We start from the raw sequence: 19,824 nt of genomic DNA, 5'->3' as shown, positions 1-19,824 counted from the left end.
AGATAAGTTAAAATTCTTCAGGCTGAAGACAACATACCAGGTGGAAATGTGGATCTACAAAAAGGAAGAAAGATTTGGAAATGGATTGGGCACCATTGACTCAATTTACAGAAGAAGAAAGCAGGGACAGTTTTGGGAAGCTCAAGACACACTGTGCCCATGAGCAGCAATTTGGACCTCCTGCTGCATCCACTGTGCATCAAACACACACTGTACAGACAAAGACTCCTAGGAAAAGAAGAATAAACATGGACTAACACAGAGGTGGGCAAACTACAGCCTCTGTCCCAGCCACCTGTTTATGTCGAATCCAAAGTAAGAATGTTTAACTTACACATAAACTTCTAGAATTGAGTTTAGCAAGTCTCCTAACTACAGAGTTAATATACAAAGTTCAAGGGTATATTTACACACCAGTGACAGGTATTAGAATAAGACATTTTAAAATATTGACAATAATGTAAAAAATCAATTTTTTAGACATCTAGAAACAGTTTTTTAGAAACAAAAGATGCATAAGACTGCCACACAATACCGCAAAACATTATTTAGGAAATTAAAGAAGACCTAAATAAATCATGGCTTGGAAGACTCAATTTTATAAATACTTAATTTTTCCTCAGAATAAATAGTTAACTTTTCCCAGTCTATAGAATCAATGTGATCCCAATCTGGGAATTCTATTTTGTATTGAGGAGCTGATTCTGAAATGTAAAGGGAAAAATTCCAAAAATTGTCAAGACTCTTGGAAATGAGGAACAAGGTAGAATGACTTTCTTTACAAGATAAAACTTATAAGGCTAAAATAATTCAGATGAGGGGACTTATCAGAAATAGGCCCATACTTACATGTATATGTGATTTATGACAAAAATAATGTGACCATCCTGGTTGGTTGAGACTGAGGCTGTTCCCAAGACATAGAAATTTCAGCTAAAACCAAGAAAGTCCCAGGCAAACTGCAATGACTTGGCCCCTAGACAAAGGTGACACTTCAAAGCAATGTGAAAAGGATGGTCTTTTCCATAAATTTTAGTGGTACAGTGGGTATCATGTAAAATAAAAGAAACTTAACCTTTGCTGAACACTATATATAAAAAACACATTTCAAGTGGATTTTAACTGTAAACTGGAAGGGAAAATAACACTTCAAAGAGATTACTTAGAACATCTTCAAAATCTAGGTGTATGGTTAAGATTTCTTAAACAGGACCAAAAAATCCTTAGTCATGAAGGAAAACAGTGATAAAATGGATTACATTAAGGTGAAAAGCTTTTCATCAAAAACTCCATTAAGAATAAAATATGGACCAGGTGTGGTGGCTCACACCTGTAATCCCAACACTTTGGGAGGCCAAGATGGGAGGATCACTCGAGCCCAGGAGTTCAAGACCAGCCCGGGCAATTTAGTGAGACATCGTCTCTAATTTAAAAATAAATAAGAACAAAATACAAAGTGGTACATCTGTGTAAATCATAAGTGAACGTATAAAGAACTGCAAATCAACATAGAAAACCCATAGAAAAATGAGCAAAAGACTTGAGCAGGCACTTCCAAAGAAAAGAAATTTCTAATAAACATACAGAAACCTGCTGAACTTCATTAATCACCAAACCTCAATACTACACCATTAATGCTCATAGAATGAATAAACTTAAAGAAAAATGGCAATATCAAACATTGGTGAGGATGTAGAATGTTAATTCTCATATACTACTTACAGGAGCGTAAATTGATAAAACTACTTTGGAAAACTGGAACTATCTTCTAAAACTGAACATGTGCATACCGTATTATTATCTGGTAACTTCACTGCTAAAAAGAGATACTACAAAAATGTGTGCATAAAGCACATTTTAAATGTGTACACAGAAACAGTTTTAAATGTTCAATGCCGTATTATTCACAGTAGCCTAAAATTTGAAAGAACCAAAGTATTCATCAAGAACAGAATGGATAATCTGTGGATATTCATTTTTCTTGCTGCTTTTAGAAAAATATAAATTATGGATGGACATTCATACATATTAAATTCCTTCACAGCAGCAAAGATGAATAAGCTCCAGATACACGTCACAACATTTGAATTCCACAACCATAATACTGAGGGAAACGCAAAAGAATGCCCATTCTTGCAGCCAGGCGCGGTGACTCAAGCCTGTAATCCCAGCACTTTGGGAGACCGAGGTGGGTGGATCACGAGGTCAGGGGTTTGAGACCAGCCTGGCCAACATGGTGAAACCCTGTCTCTACAAAAGCTACAAAAATGGCCGGGTGTGGTGGTGTGTGCCTGTAATCCCAGCTACTTGGGAGTCTGAGGTAGGAGAATCACTTGAACCTGAGAAGCGGAGGTTGTAGTGAGCCTAGACTGCGCCATTGCACTCCAACCTGGGAGACAGAGCAAGACTCCGTCTCAAAAAAAAATTTTTTTAAAAAGAATGCACATTTTTATGATTCTATAAAACAGGCAGAGCTAGTTTGTGGTATTAGAAGTACAGATAATATTACCTTTGGAGAAAGGGAGGGAGAAGTGATCAGAAAAGATCATGAATAGGGGACTTATGTGGTATGATTAATGTTACATTTTTTTTACCTGGTTCTTTGTTTACCAGGTTGTGTTGATTTTGTGATTACACGTGGAACTATCTACTTATAATGTTGTGCTTTCCTCTATGTCTTTTTTACTTCAAAAAAAGTATAAATTTTTAGTTATAACTGGCAGCTCTATTGAGTCTAGCCTCCCAGGGTGTTTCATTAGAAAAGGAAAGTAGTTAAGCTGTTGGAAGAGCCTCAGTGATGGATGATGGGCCTAAAACAAGAGAGTTGCAGAAAATTGGACAGGATGACATGAACTGTTTGTATATATCTAAATTGAGTATCCATTTTTTAATTTAAATGTCAGCTACTCCGGTGCACTAGCCACATTTTACATGCTCATGAGCCATGAGGCTCATGGCCACAATAATGAACAGCACAACTCTAGTGATAAGCCATAATGGTGATAAACTACATTTGATCATTGTATGCCTCCTTCCCATCCTGTCCATTATTTGGGGACCCTTTAAAAATTAAACACATTTGTTATCTAATTACTGAAATAAATGAAAATGCTACGAAAAAAATCTGGGCACCTATCTTCCTGGAAACTTCAGGCTTAATTCCATTTAGAGAATAGACCATCTGTGACTTCTGAAAGAAGAACTTACAATATTATTAATGGTTTCCCCTACTGTTAAGACAACAGACCAATAAACTTATTTTTTTAAGTTGCTGCTATTGTCCACTTATTAACCAGTCTGTCTGCTTGCTAGACCCTATTAGAACATCTTGTCCTCTTTTTAAGTTTATTTCTTGGGTCTTAGTTTATACTTAGTCCTCCACTTCCTACCACTGATCCTAGTTTTTTTGGTTTTGGTTTTGGGATTTTTTGTTTTTTGTTTTTCGGGTTTTTTTTCGACAGAGTTTTGCTCTGTCACCCAGACTGGAGTGCAGTGGCACGATCTCGGCTCCCGGCAACCTCCACCTCCCAGGTTCAAGCAATTCTCCTGCCTCAGCCTCCTGAGTAGCTGGTACTACAGGGACAGACCACCATGCCCAGCTAATTTTGTGTATTTTCAGTAGAGATGGGGTTTCACCGTGTTAGCCAGAATGTTCTCGATCTCCTGCCCTCATGATCCACCCACCTGGCCTCCCAAAGTACTGGGATTACAGGGATGATGAGCCATTGTGCCCGGCCGATCCTAGTTTCCTGAAACACACAATAATAGAGGTAAATATTTTTCAGGATGCCTGTCTTGTGATTGTTATGGTCTTGATATCAAAATCACAATATTTCAGTACAGAGCACTAGCACTGCTGACTTTCAGTTTCTCCAGGATGATCTATACTTGGCTAAGTCCAAGATACATGTTTATAAATACTACTTATCTGTATTTTTGGCAGCTTGTATTTCCAGAGAACTTCATTTTTAGATGTGAATGACAGGCTTGACCTTAATTTGGTTCTGTATGGAGCAGTTTGTTCTCAAACCATAGTCTAGTGTTAATGAGGAAAATATTGAAATCAAGGCTCAGAACATGGAAAAATAATTTGCAGTTCAAATCAATGATACACCTCTGTAGGTTTCTGCTGAATAATTTCTTGAATTGGGTAATTTCCACCTTCTTGGCTTTCAGTAATAGCAGAAGCAACTACGTAAGCAGATTAGCCAATAGACACAAGTTTATTACTTTCCTCACTCATGGCTAAGATGAACGCAAAACTAAAAGTAAAAGAATAATAATAATAAAAACTTGCTTCTCAATCTTCACTGCCTTCGCATAGAGAAAACATTATAACTACCCTTAAAATCTGGCTTTGGAAAGTGATTTTCCAGAATATTCTATCTTCAGCAAGGACTCAGGCTGCCAATATAAAGAGGCCAGCAATTGTCTGGAACAGTTATTCCATATTCTATTATCCTTTTTGAAACATCATGATTAGGCCATCACGGTTACGCACTTACATAAAGAGCTAAGTTTGTGTTAAATACTAGGGGCAAAATAATAAATTGGCTGCCATTTGGCAAATAAATTATCTTCCCAGATCTACTGTTGACTCGGAATAAATGCCTTAAACAATTCATATCTCCATTTTCCAGGCAATCCAGCTATCAAGAGTTCACCATGATGGAGTAGGCCAGGCTGTCCTAGTACATATAGTGCCTCTATGACAATTAGAAAAAGGCACCAGCCCCATTTGGACAATCGAAAAGAAATAAATATCTCTTGCTCTAAGCTAATGAAGTCTATACCAAGAGGCTTGATGCGAATCAAGACTATTTCTTGAGGGCTGAATTTCAACCCCTTTTCAAACACCATCATCTGGGTGCCCTTTTTCGGGCAAAACTTATACAATGTATAACCACTGTCCTGAATGGGCAGTTCTCAAAGACAAGATGCTCAGGAGACAACCTGAGTTTACTTGAAGTTTAAAGAAGGTAAATATAATAACTGTCAGCTTTAATGGAGCAAAACATAATTTGTAAGTACATAAATGATTCAGTGATTGTCTCAGGGAAACCAGCTGCATTTGTAAGTCTGTCATGTAAGTTTGTTTATTATCATTAAGAAAATATTTCTTAGCATCTACTATGTGCTAGGTACAATGCTGGGTAGCAAGGTTATGAAGTTGAACTTGAACAAAGTGGACACAGCCCCAACCCTCTATTTTGTAGCTCAGAGTCTGGCAGGGAAGGGAAATAAACCAGCAATTATAGTCATAGGGGAAATAAGAGGTGCTACGCTTACACATGGCAAGAGCAAAAATCTAAAGGTGTCCTAGAAGCCTAAAAATTATATATTTCACCAGATTTCAAGAGATATCTTGTCATAGTCACTTGATAACTATTACAGAACTTATGGTCTGTTTTCAATTTATTAATCACAGCTCCTGCTGCCCATGACATTGCAGAAAATTACTTACAACAGGATAGATCCATTCTGGCTATAGTGCAGCAAAAAGTGCATGAATATTGCTTATCATTTCACAACGAGCCTCCTTCACTGGCATAGAAAATGAGGAGTATGTACTCCACAGAGGCCTATCTCCCAGGCATCCTTCATTAGTAATCCTGAGCCTGTAATTCCCTCCTTAGGACCTTGGTGTTAGGAAGAAAATGACTCAGGAGATGGGGAAGAGGAAAGGCAATAAGGAGAGCCAACACTTATGGAGTGCTAAAAATAAACATCCCTATACAGTTATCTATCACTGTCTGCCCCACCCAGAGTCCATTCCATAGGAGGCATCCCACAGATGCTGCACCTCCCTTCCATTGCTTTTGAATCAGGAAATACCGGCCTCAAAGACAATCCATTCAGGGCATGATCAACAAGCCAGGACTTCTTTCTTTGCTCTAAAAGATGAATTTGGACAATCAGGAATCTCTACAAGTAAAATAAAGAGACATAGAGGATTACCTGTTAGTGGTGGGTGCTAGTTCCAGGTGACTATATAGGCTGGAGATTAGGCCATTGGAGTAATTTGTAAAATAAGGAAGCTGGTTGACAGAAGGAGGACAAAAAGCAGACCTGGAGAGAGGGGCAGAAAAAAAAAAAAAGAAAAAGAGAGACAGAGAAGGGCTAATTCTTAGAGACAAACCAGTTCCTCTCCTCCCTGGTTGTCTAATTCTTCCTTGGTTCCCATATATTTGTATTCCTTAATAAGCCTTTATTTCCTCTGAAGTTATTTCAATGAGTTTCTAATATTTGCACTAAGATAACTTCAACTAAACCAATCAGCTAGGTGGTTTACATTTATAATTTTATCAATACAATCACTCTAACAGGTATCATTATTCCTAGTTTACACACCATAATTGAGGCTAGGTGAAATAAAGTACATTGGCCAAAGTGAAACAGCAACTGTGACAACTGGTAATGAAAAAAAAAAAAACCTAAGGATCATGTAAATACATGGAATTGTCTTAGAAAACCACTTTACCCCACTTTTCCCACCTATCCCTTCCTCCACCAAGTTGAGTAGGTAGAGCTACCAATATCCCTTGACACAGGTATGTGATTAAGTACAGAGAAAACTGGTATACGCTTCTATGTCTTCTTCTCCCTTGTAAACCAGCATTAAAGTTTGTTTTAATGAAATTTCATCTTAACCAAAATGCCAAGCATTGATTCTCTCAGATCATATATTCGTAGTGATAACTTTCCTACCATGTGAAATCACTGAAAACACAAATCCAAGATCGACTTATAACACCAAATGTTGGCCCTAGAGACACCTCAGAGTCTGCTGCAGGCAATACCATTGCTGCAAAACACAATTGCACATAATAGAAAGACAACAGACTTATTATGACATCTTAATATACCCTTATGATAGAGGGCATGGGCAGGAGAAAGATTAATTTAGCAAGCTACAGCACTTGTGCAAATAAGACAGAGTCCTAAAGCAAAATATTGAGATACTTCCCTTCAGAAAAAAAAAAAAAAAAATGTTTTGAGCCCAGAGTATGCTCTTGACAGGAGACATTTTTTGAGTCCAGAGTATGCTCTTGACAGGGACATTTTTAGAATCCAATGATAACCCTGTAATTTTTTAAATTACAATTTATGTATTTTCTTGAATTTTAAAATAAAAACCCTGGAAAGAGATCTCTATCAGATCAAATAGTCTATGATTCCTACAAAGTGGCAAATAATTTCAAATACATATATTGGATTTTTTAGGGTTATAGCATTTGGAAATGGCAGAATACAACGAGGTATAAAAATGTCAATTTGGGAAGAATAGGCACTAGGCTTTTTAGAGAAAACATATGATTCAACTGTGCCTTAATCTAATTACAGTACAGAGGTAAAATCCATAGAGGAGGGTTCCCTTTGTTTAGCAATTTTAGTTATATTATTATTATTATTATTATTATTTAAAAATAGAGACAGGTTTCACCACGTTGCCCAGAGTGGCCTCAAACTCCTAGGCTCAATCAGTCTACCTCACCCTCCCAAACTGCTGGGATTACATGCATGAGCCACAGTGCCTGGCCACTTTTAGTTATATTTAAATTCCTGTGGACTTCTTTTGGCATTTATTTACTTCATGGACTCTTTGGCCTTAGCATGATGCATTTTTGTAACCTCTGTTTAGTTTGGTTGGCTGTTAAGCCTATGATTTTTCAGGGTGGGTTCATTATGTTTATTAAGTATAACCTGGTGAGAAAACCCTTCCAGGGTCTTTCTCATAAAGATAACACGAAGTAGCCAGAAAAATCACAACCACGTTTATGATTTTAATAATAAGAACTTGAAAACCAGAACAAAATACAGAACTTAGTCCCAAGGGATGACTAAACAAGTCATCAATTTATAGCTGCTATCATTTGTTGAATCACCTTTAGTCTTTGGAATTTCATGATTTTTGTTTTCTTGTGAAAGTAAAACAACAAGACATACACAGCATTAATAATTTGAATAGTAGGAATATATTGCACATAAGAATTATAATCAAAAAGAGAATTTGTATGCCAAAATGAAAAAAAAAAAAAAAACTGATTCCACTAGGGAGTCAACTAAAAACATCATGAAGAAAATTAAATCCAGGTTCTTCTTTAGAGATTTCTTATAGCCAAAAAATAATCTAGTATTCAGTTCAAATTGCAGGCAAGCAATAAAAAACTCAAAACCAATGGTGAGGGCTACAATCTAATAACAGGCGTGCTATAGTTTTCTGCTGAAACATTATTTTTCTTTCTTCAGTCCCCCCTTTCTATTAAAGAGAAATCATAGCGACACCAATTTATTCTCAATATACATTTTAGTCTTATTATACTTGGCCTGATTATTTGCATAAAGCATAAAAAGAAAAGCCATTGCCCACATAGGATCCTTTTTAAGTTGGCTTTGCTAGAATTTTTTCATAGGGGATTTTGGATTAGACTTTTAAAAGCCTCTCAAGGCTAGCAAGCCATATCAAGGATTCATCATGAGAATATGCATGTAATACCTGTACAAATGGGGTGAATTCCTTCCTTTTTAAAGTCCCCCAAATATCTTGACATGCTTGGGCCTACCAGAAAGTGACATCTTTTTTTGTGTGTGAGACAGGGTCTTGTTCTGTTACCCAGGCCGGAGTGCAGGGGCATGATTATGGCTCACAGTAGCTTCGACCTCCCAGTCTCAAGTTATCCTCCCACCTCAGCCTCCAGAGTAGCTGGGACTTACAGGTGCATGCCACCACGCCCAGCTAATTTTTTTTTTTTTAAAGACATAGTCTCACCACATTGCCCAAGCTGGTCTTGAACTCCTGGGCTCGAGCCATCCTCCAGTGTCAGTCTCTCCAAGTGCTGGGATTATAGCACTTTGAGCCACTGTGGTTGGCCTTATTTTTTTCTTTTAAGACAGAGTCTCACTCTGTTGCCCAGGCTGGAGTGCAGTGGTGTGGTCACAGCCCACAGCAGCCTCAACCTCCCATGCTCAAGTGATCCTCCCACCTCAGCCTCCTAGGTAGCTGGGTCTACAAGTACGCACCACCATACCCAGCTCATTTTTAAGCTTTTTTTGGTACAGCTAGGGTTTCACCATGTTGCCCAGATTGGTCTCAAACTCTGGGCTCAAATAATCCGCCTACCTCAGCTTCCCAAAGTACTGGGCTTATAGGCGTGAGCCACTGTGCCCACCCAGAAAGTGACATTCTTTACTTACCATGAGGTCAGGGACCCTGTAAGAGAACTGTGCAGACAGGTATCAGGCCAGTCTTTCTCTTTATATTGCCTTTATAATTTCAATCTCAGTCTTTCAAAGCAGTCTTGCCATATTTGAAATATAATATTCCAGTCACAGCCTTGGTAAAATAACCAGTGCTTCTAATGTGTCCTATAACAAAAGAAAATAGTTTCTTGTTGAACTTATTCAAGTAACTATATTGAAGTAAAATAAGAATGCTTATGAATACTTTCCAAATCCTGGAGAATTCAGGTAGAGAGAGAAAGGTAAATTTTTCAATTTTGCTTGCAAAAGAATACCAATTACTATAAGATACAAATTGTCAAAAGACAAGTTTTCTTGATTCTGAAAAACAAAATATAAAAAGAATCAGCAATATTTCAAAGAAAAAGTCATAAAAATCACTTTATTCCCTCATCAGTTCAGTCTCGTGTACTTCTTGTTCTGCTTGGTGTCGTGTTAGCAATCTTCATGAACACGTCATTTTTTTTTTGAGTTCTGGAAGGTTTTATCTAGTTCAATGATATCATTTCCAAAGTTACCAGAAGCCTGTATTCAAGAGCACTTGTCAGTCTTTTCACAAAAGTAATTTTGGACTGTAGTTGGTTGCCAGTGCTTTTAGATAAGAATTCAAAACAATAACTGTGGGTGACAAAAACCTAAAATAGTCATGGTTAAAATCTGGTGAAAGTTCCCAATTGACAAGGAAATTCAGTTATTTCTATCACATGCGGCATTTTCAGATAATAACCAGAATCATAACTGGTAACATCACATCAGGACTATCAGATTTTAATAAGTTTCACATACTCTTGAATATTCACATTAATAACATAGCCATACAACTTTAGAAAAGATTTAACAAAACCACAATTATGGCTACTAATATTACATTATATTACTATGAGTCTGCATACTTTTGTAACATTGACATCAATAACATACTGATAAATGTAACTGAGAAAATTTGGTATTATTTATCATTTGACAATGCCTCCCATACAATTTACCAAATAAGTCAAATCATTTGCTATCTCTATAAGATGAGAGATATATTCTTTGAAACTCTCCAGGGGCCCAACTAGATAATCTTAAAATTAAGTTTAAGCCAATAAGGCTTAACTTAGGATTTTGATCCTGGGGAAACCTGCCAAAGATGTCAAAAGATTCAAAACAGTTGACCATAACAGAATCACAAGTTATTGTTAAATAATAGTTGTTCATTTAATCAGAGTGATAATCAGAAGACTTCAGAAGCAATACAAAAAGTTGCATGGATGTAAAAATCAATCCTTTTAAAGCTTCATTTTCCTAATCAAAAATCTAACACAGATAATGTGGGAATTATCTTGATAAAAACAAGTTTCAGAAAGGAATAGATTTCAGAATTAGAAATTGAAACATCAGCCGGGCTCACGTCTGTAATCCCAACACTTTGGGAGGCTGAGGTGGGTGGATCACCTGAGGTCGGGAGTTTGAGACCAGGCTGACCAACATGGAGAAACCCTGTCTCTACTAACATTACAAAAATTAGCAGGGCATGGTGGTGGGCATCTGTAATCCCAGCTACTCAGGAGGCTGAGGCAGGAGAATCACTTGAACCCGGTGGACAGTGGAGGTTGCAGTGAGCCGAGATCACACCACTGCATTCCAGCCTGGCCAACAAGAGTGAAACTCCATCTCAAAAAAAAAAAGAAAAGAAAAGAAATCAAAACCTCTTGCAGTTTTCTTAAGATCAAATCAATAATTTAAGAAAATCTTGCCGTTCTAACATAGGAGACCAAAATTTCTAGTCTCGTATTAATGTACTTTTAATGTCAAAACTCAATCTTTAGGAACACATAAATAATTTCCTTTCAATTAAAGCCAACTGGATCACACACAAAATTTATTTCATAAAGTTTTTCCATGAACTTTATCATGACTTAGTGCACCAATGACATGCTTGGACTTTCTGCGCTGTGCTATGCTTCCTCTTTCTTCAGTAGCCATTCATTTTAGTTAAGACATAAATTTATCATACAAGATTTATTTTCCTATAAAATTATTCCTCTCTTTTTCACTTTTTTAAGCAAACATATAGTGTCATATCCATAAATTTCTTTACATTTCTCTTTCCTATTACTGGTTTCTTTCTATCTTGTTTCTATTTCTTTCCTAAATCCATATTTTGAAATAACTTTTAAATAACCTCCAAATTACATAAAATTATTTTTTTCTCAATAAAGCCCACATTTTAATGCCATCTTATAATTATTTTCAAAAAAAAAAAAAAAAAACTTACTTTTCTGGCCACATTTTGCATATGAAATTATATAAAAATTAGAATTTTCAGGCCGAACAGTAGCTCATGCCTGTAATCTCAACACTTTGGGAGGCTGAGGCAGGCACCTCCCTTGAGGCCAAAAGCTTGAGACCAGCTTAGGCCGCACAATGAAACCCGTCTCCACTAAAATTACAAAAATTAGCCCAGTGTGGTAGTGCATGCCTATAATTCCAGCTACTGGGGAGGCTGAGGCAGGAGAGTTGTTTGAACCCAGGAGGTGGAGGTTGCAGTGAACCAAAAAAAAAAGAATTTTTAACTCTTAGTAACCTTACATTTTAGCAAGCAATTTTAAACTGTCACATCTTAGTATTTTATAAATAAGAACCATTTTATAATTTTCAGAAACATGTTTTCTTAAAATTTTTTATCTTAATTGGAAATGACCCAGATATTTAACGAGCATCTATTATTTAACATAACTTTAAGATTTTAAATTACAGGAAAACTCCATTTACAGACATTTATCTCATTTACATTTACCTAATCTATTAATTTTTACCAGTTTCCCTAGATTATTTATGGGAACTGAGATATTTATCAAAGCTAGTCACCATTTCAAAATATACTCCTTTTAGCCATTTTTATAATCTGTGAACATTAAGTGTTCACTTAAGAAACTTAAATATAATGCTATTTTGCAGATAACTCAGAAGGTAGTTGTTTTTATTAAATCAACAATATTGAACTAGTCTTATTTAGCAAAAATTTATTCAAGTTATATGAACTTGGGAAATAGTTGGGCTTACTCATTTATACCACTCATTTGTTTATAAGCCAATTTGATACCATGTAGACAATATACAAACACAGACATGTACACATAAATGTACAGACACAAATAAATATTTCCTAGCTTTGATTTTAAAATTTTATTCAAGAGTCAAGTAAAACTCACTTTTAAAAGGACAGTTGAATTAAATTGTGCTTCTTAAATGGAATGAATTAAGTTTATTTGCCTCAAATGGTTAAACCTCTTACTGAGCATAGTAAATTTACATCTCAAAGCATAGAGAATTTAGACTTTCCAAAATGCCAATGAAGTTTACATCTCCAAGGGACTGTGTCCTTTTCAGTAGGTTATGCATTTGCACATCAACACATCTAAAAAATTAATGGCAGTTTCTTAACACCATCAAATTTTCAGTTAACATCCAGATTTCCAAAATTGTTTTAGACAGTTTTATTGTTATAGAGTTTGTTTGTATCAGGCTCCAAATATGGATGGTCCATATATTGCAACAGAATGATATGCCTCCTTGGACCTTTTAAGTCTATGGCTCTTGCTCTTTTTCTTTCTTCTTTTTTTTTTTTGAAATGGAGTCTCACTCTTGTCGCCTAGGCTGGAGTGCAATGGCGTGATCTCGGCTCACTGCAACCTCTGCCTCCCGGGTTCAAGTGATTCTCCTGCCTCAGCCCTCCAATTAGCTGAAATTTCAGGCGCCTGCCACCACGCCCTACTAATTTTTGTATTTTTAGTAGACATGGAGTTTCACCACATTGACCAGGCTGGTCTTGAACTCCTGACATCAGCTGATCCACCCTCCTTGGCCTCCCAAACTGCTGGTATTACAGGCGTTGAGTTGCCATGCCCGGCCTCTGTTTTATTTTTCTTACAATTTTGTCATAATTGTTGAAGAAATCAGTTTCCTTGTTCTATAGTTTCCTGTAGAATATATCCTGTAGGGATTATAACCAGATGACTCTTTGTAAGACACTTAAAATCTTACTTGCTATATGGTTATGCCTCTAATTTGATACAGAGTTAGATTCATTTTTTTTCTTAATTTCTATTTTTAGGAGTTCTGTGTGTGTGTGTGTGTGTGTATGTGTGTGTGTTTGAGACAGGGTCTCACTTTGTCACCCAGGCTGAAGTGCAGTGGCGCAATCTCAGCTTACTGCAACCTCGGCACTCAAGCAATCCTCCCATCTCAGCCTCCGGAGTAGCTGGGACTACAGGCATGCACCACCACACCTGGCTAATCTCTGTATTTTTTCTAGAGATGAGGTCTTGCCATATTGCCCAGGCTGGTCTCAAACTCCTGAGCTCAAGCGATCTGCACACTCAACCTCCCAGAGTGCTAGGATTACAGGCATGAGCCACCGTGCTTGGCCGGAAGTTGTTTTTCAATATAATTTTTATTTTAAAATTGTATAAAACATACATGAATCCAGAGTAAAAAACTTCAAAACAAGTTATATTTAAAGACAACCAATTTCTATTCCTTCTCCATTAGTAACTATTTTGTTTAATTTTGTAGTTGACTCTCTTGGCCAGAGGGAATTCTCTTGGTTTGTTTTTGTTTTTGTTTTAAGTATATATGTAATTATAGCCCTCCCTTAGATACATGGTAGCACATTATACATTATTTTACCCACTTTACCTTTTTAAACGTATATCCTGGAACTCATTCCATAGTAGTACTGTTAATTCTCACTTAATGTTTTTGATAGGTTCTCGGAAACTGCAATTTTAAGGGAAATTATGTATAATAAAACCAATTTTACCATAGGTTAGTTGATGTAAACTAGAGGTAAGTTCCTACAGCATATTTCTTGCCAAAGAAAATTAGCAAACTTCTAAATAAAGATCCAAAACACTTCTAATATTAAACATTGAAATCAATGTGAGCTATAAATACATTTAAGAAACATTACTTTTAAAAGGAAGATAATTATTTACCCAATTTTTGGTGAATCAGTGAGTGATAGCTGTCATTGTGGTAGTGGGTTAAGTCAAGGAATAAGTATTTGCAAGGAGAAAATTGGAAAGCACACCTTCTACTACACAGTTCAAAAACAAACAATAATAAATACAGTGGGCTTGCTGAGTGCTTTTTCATTGCATGGTCTGTTGTGATGCACTTGCTTTTGGTTTTTTTGAGACAGAGTCTCACTCTGACACCCAGGCTGGAGTGCAGCAGTGCAATCTCAGCTCACTGCAACCTCCGCCTCCTGGGTTCAAGTGATTTTCCTGCCTCTGCCTCCCAAGTAACTGGGATTACAGGCATGTGCCACCACACCCAGATAATTTTTGTATTTTTAGTAGAGACAGTGTTTCAGCATGTTGGCCAGGCTGGTCTTTCTGGTGATAAACTAAGCTGTGCTTTAATCAGGAGTAGGCCAAGGCTGCTTTCCAGCGAAGCATGACTCAGCGGGTTTGGAGTGCAGGCGCACAATCCCCCACACCAGGTAACCATGCCATGTAAGGTGCATTAGGTGATCACCCATGTGGGTTTGTGGTTGGCTCAGAGTCACTATTGTCTGTAAAAGGTATAATTACCCTGCTAATGCTGTCCATATAGCTCACTTGTGCCCAGAGAGAGAGTAAAGCCCTGTCAAAATTGTCTATGATTCCTCAAGTGTTTTTCCAGGTACCTGCCACTCACCCACCAACTCCTCTCAGACTTCAATTAGAACCTAACATAAGTGTGCACATATTTCAGCAATTATGGGCCACAAAGGAGGGTTACAAGTGTCAAGATAGTTTTTGTTTTTGTCTTGAATAGGTAATACATTCATACGGTTTAAATATTTTTTAAAAAATTAAATGAAATGTCTTTCCCTTATACCCCCATGGGTAATACCTTTATTTCATTTCTTCATTATACCTCCAGAGTAATTTTATGCACATATTAAAACCCATTTATGCCTAGTGTTCCATTATTGGAACACTAAGCATGTGGGAGTTATTTACATCCTACTGCTCAAGGTCATTGACAAGGTCTGATTGCAAAAATTCAAAAAAATTGCAACCTCAGGCATAAATGGGTTAAGATAGATATACACATATACTCTTTTATCCTCTTTCTTTACACAAGTATTACCATACCCTTGCACATTGTTCTACTAATCTTTTTTTTTCACTCAACAAAAACTTAGACGGTTTTCATATTAAAACAAAAAGAACTTTCCTCCCCTTTTTTTTGTAGCTGGCTAGTTTTCTATTGTAAATGTGTATCATTATTTAACCAGACCACTTTCATAAACATTTAAGTAATTGATAATATTTTACGATTACAAACAATGATGCTACCTTGAATAAGCATAATTTTGTCTGTCTAAAGTGTATTTGCCACTTAAATTCCTAGGAATGGAACTTCTGGGTCAAAGGCATACATATTTGTAATACTGATAGGTACTATTAAACTATCCCCTATGAAAGCAAGAAAATGTACCTTCCCAAGTAATGCATGGTAGAGTCTGTTTCCTCCAGCCTTGCTAACACCACGTGGTATGTAACCTTTGGATTTTATTCAGTCCGACAGCTTGAAAAATAACATTTCAGTGTAGTTTCCACCTTCATTTACCTTCTTGTGAGTGGGGATAAGCATCTGTTTATGTGTTTGGGGCTCTATATTTCATGGGATTGTTTATTCATATCCCTTGCCCATTTTTCTATTGGGTTGTTGTTCCTTTATAAACTGGTTAGAATTCTATATTAGGGGCAGAACCCTTTGCCTGTGATTTGGATTGTGAATACTTTTCTCCATTTTTATCTACCTTTCATGCATATTTCTATTTTACCCATGGTGTTTCTACCATGCAGAAGTTGTTGTTGTTGTTTTGTAATGCAGCAAAATGTAACAATCTTTTTTTCTGGATTCTAGATTTTCTGGATTCCAGTCACAGTTAGAAATGTCTGGGGAAGATAAAATTTAATTGTGCACTGAAAATATTTAGTAAGTTTGGGGGAAAAGAAATATTTAAAAGACCAAGAAACACTGGTAGATTATGGAGTGTTTGAAAGCCCCACTTTCAAGGTGTTGCCAGAATAAAAGGTTAGTGGAAAGGCCTCGCTTGTTGTTGTGCAGGTTTTAGGCAGAGGTAGAAACTGCCAAAAAATTAAAGGTTAGCTTTTTTTTTTAATTGATGGGTAATACATATATAGTAAATTGAATAAAGGGCACTCATTTTAAGTATCCAACTCAATACATTTTCACGTATGTATATACCTGTGTAACTACCACACAGATCAAGACACCATGAATCCCAAGTTCTTGATCACCTGGCAAATGGAAGAAGAAGGGATATTTAGAGTGAGTTAGAGAAATTTTTCTCCAGTGCAATGGAGTAGGGAGAGTAAAGGGAATGAGGAGTCATGGGCATCAAATCAGTGCTGTTGGAGTAACCTGCAGGAGTCTGGGGAGCCCTAAGATCCTTCCCAAATTCTCTCTCTTGTTAGAACTTATTCACATAGAAGAAAAGAAAAAGGTATTGAGAATCCGAAAAACAGGACAGGGTGGCTGAGATGTCATCTCAGGCCTAAATCTTGGTGGGCAAAATAAAAATAACGCTGTAGGAGTGGATTGAGATGTGGCTGCTGCATTACAGACAATGCGCATTTGAAGATAAAATTTAGGAGAACTGACTTACAGTATTGGGCTGGCATTTAATCCTTTCTTCTTTACTCTTTTCATAATCTCCCTTTCTTATTTGGTTCAAACTAAATTTCTAGGGGGAATGAAAGTGAGGTAGAATAAGAACAAAAATAAGCCAAAGAAAAGGTAAGGCACACAGTAAACCTTCATTCACCTCCCACCTTCTATTCATATTCTTCCCAAGTTTTTTTAAAATATAATTACAAGCTTCATACAGGTATAAAGAGACAAAGGGGTATAAAATGAAAAGTAAAATTATTCTCCTATCTACCCTACATCTCACGCAAGTTGGAAGGGGAAACTCCTTAGTCTTAATGTTTCCTTCCACGTGGAGATGTGATATTCCTGGCCTTTCTCCATTCCACAATGGAATTCACTTTAAAATGTGGCTTCATCTGAGTAGCAAACTTCAGGGAAAATAAAAAGCCAAACCCGTGCATTCCTGGCTCAGCTCCTTCCTTTCTTTCACCTGGGAGCTGGCACTCCGAGGGAGAACATGTTTGCTGCTTTTCCAGGTGCAGACTTTTCCCAAAATGTGGGAAGGGCTGCCCTGGTTCAGCACTTTTATAACTGCCTGGATAAAGTTCCTTCTACTAAAGGAACTTATTATGCCTTTTAGCTCTCACAGCAAGTCATGTTCTCGAACTTAGATTTTATTAATAATAAAGTAAACATTTGAATCTTCCATCAACCTTATTCCTTGCCTTATTCCTTGATTTGTTCAGAAACTGAAAGTGGAAGAGGACTGGCTCTTTTCAGAGGCTTCAATAACACCTATTTATGACTGTTTGAGATTTCAATTCAAAAGAATATACTTACAACTCTATTTCTTGATGTGTCAGCTTTTGAAGTATCTATTGGTCCTACTTTGTAAATAAGGAGGGATCTAGCTCACTAACTAGCTACTTCTTCTCCAAAAAATTGTTAGCATTTTTTAGTTTTAGCTTTACCACTGAAACTGCCTTTACAGAAATTTTAACAGCGATAAAATTATGACAGTGAAAGAGATCTAACCTAACCAACTCCATCCTGTTTCTAACCTCCAAGGTGTCCTTGTTCATTCCTGGGTGTAGGCCAAACTCACTTTGGGAGGAACTTAATTTATAGTTTAACTTTGAAACAAAGATGATAACACCCCTTTCCTGCAACAAGTCCTCTTCTTGCCTGGGGACCAGGCTGCCTTTGTAGGACTAATAAATTAGCTATAATATTAGAAATCATGGTTTAGGAATCAAGCAGCTAGAGGTCACAAGATTCAAAACCCCCTCAATTGTTCCTAGGGATAATAACACTATTAGAAAACCTAAGATTGGTGCTCAAGTTATTTTTCAGACTCTGGCATCACCGAGATTGATGAAAATGGCACATCTGATCTTGTGGTCCCCACCCAGGAGCTGACTCAGTGCAAGGGGACAGCTTTGACTCACTACGATTTCATCTCTGACCCAACCAATCAACACTCTCCACTCCCAGGCCCCCTACCTACCAAATTATCCTTAAAAAACTCCAGTCTCTAAATTTTCAGGGAGATTGATTTGAGTAATAACTCTGTCTTCTGCATGGCATGGCTGGCCTCAGGTCAATTAAACTTTCTTTACTGCAATACTGTGGTCTTTGTGCAGCAGGCAGGAAGAACTTGTTGAGTGGTTACACCACTGGTAATCTTTGTAACTTTAAAGAACTTTATCTTCTATTTTTGTATCTACTTCAGATAGTATTCTCAGTGCTCCAATTTATAAACTGAGCAATTAGTTCCCTACATTTTGCTCCAAAATTTCCCCTCTACCACCTTCCAGTTTATTAGCTCTACCTTTTAGTCTTACACTATTAATGTTTATAATATTTTTATTTTATGTAGACTTACACATATGTACATACGTGTAATTATTACAAATAAACATCCTAAAGTTTTTCTAAAGGCCAAAGCTGAAAAACAATTATGAATATTTAAAATATGATGATTCAGGAAATACTATTCTTAGCAGAACAATTGATATACTAGGGCCCACAAAGAGAGAAACATAATCATAGGTCAATATCCCATACTGCTTGAATGAACTTTTTCCAAAGTCAAAGCCAAATGGATATTCTCTTCTTACATCCCATCAATTGTTCAATGCCATGCCAGATTTTTTCTTCCTTCATGTTTAGACAATGCATTTTGTACAGATTATATTCCCCCGTTGTATTAGTCTATTCAGGCTGCCATAAAACACCACAGATTAAGTAGTTTAAACAAAAGAAACTTATTATCTCACAATTTTGAAGGCTGGAAGTTCAACATCAAGATGCCAACAGGGTCAGTTCCTAGTGAGGCCTCTCTGCTTGGCTTACAGACAACCACCTGCTCAGTGTGTCCTCACATGGACCTTCCTCTATAATGCATGGAAAGAGAGATCTCTGATGTCTCTCCCTCTCCATTAAGGACACTAGCCCTATGGGATTAGGACCCTACCCTCATGACTTCATATAAACTTAATTACACTAGTAAAGGACCCACCTCCAAATATAGTCACATTAGGGGTTAGGATTCAACTTATGAATTTAGGAAGGAGGGAAACAATTCAATCCGTAACACCTGTGTTTGTTCAAAATCTACATATGTAGTAAATACTAAGATAACAGGGTATTTATAGAAGTATTTGCCAATTTCCTAGAATAGGTTATTCTAGAGGTAAGCCCCTATTCCATATATTGAGAAAAGTATTCGTTTACCAAGAGTCTGGAAACATTAGAATGCCCTAAAACAGGGCCCCCAAACCTGTTCCTGTTAGGAACCGGGCCACACAGCAGGAGGTAAGTGGTGGGAGAGCAAGCAAAGCATCATCAGTATTTACAGCCACTCCCCATTGCTTGCATTACCACCTGAGCTCTGCCTCGTGTCCGTTCAGCAGTGGCATTAGA

This window comes from Mandrillus leucophaeus, unplaced genomic scaffold (assembly GCF_000951045.1).
Source record: "Mandrillus leucophaeus isolate KB7577 unplaced genomic scaffold, Mleu.le_1.0 Scaffold301, whole genome shotgun sequence".
NCBI classification, from domain to species: domain Eukaryota; kingdom Metazoa; phylum Chordata; class Mammalia; order Primates; family Cercopithecidae; genus Mandrillus; species Mandrillus leucophaeus.
This window is presented reverse-complemented; position numbering follows the sequence as displayed.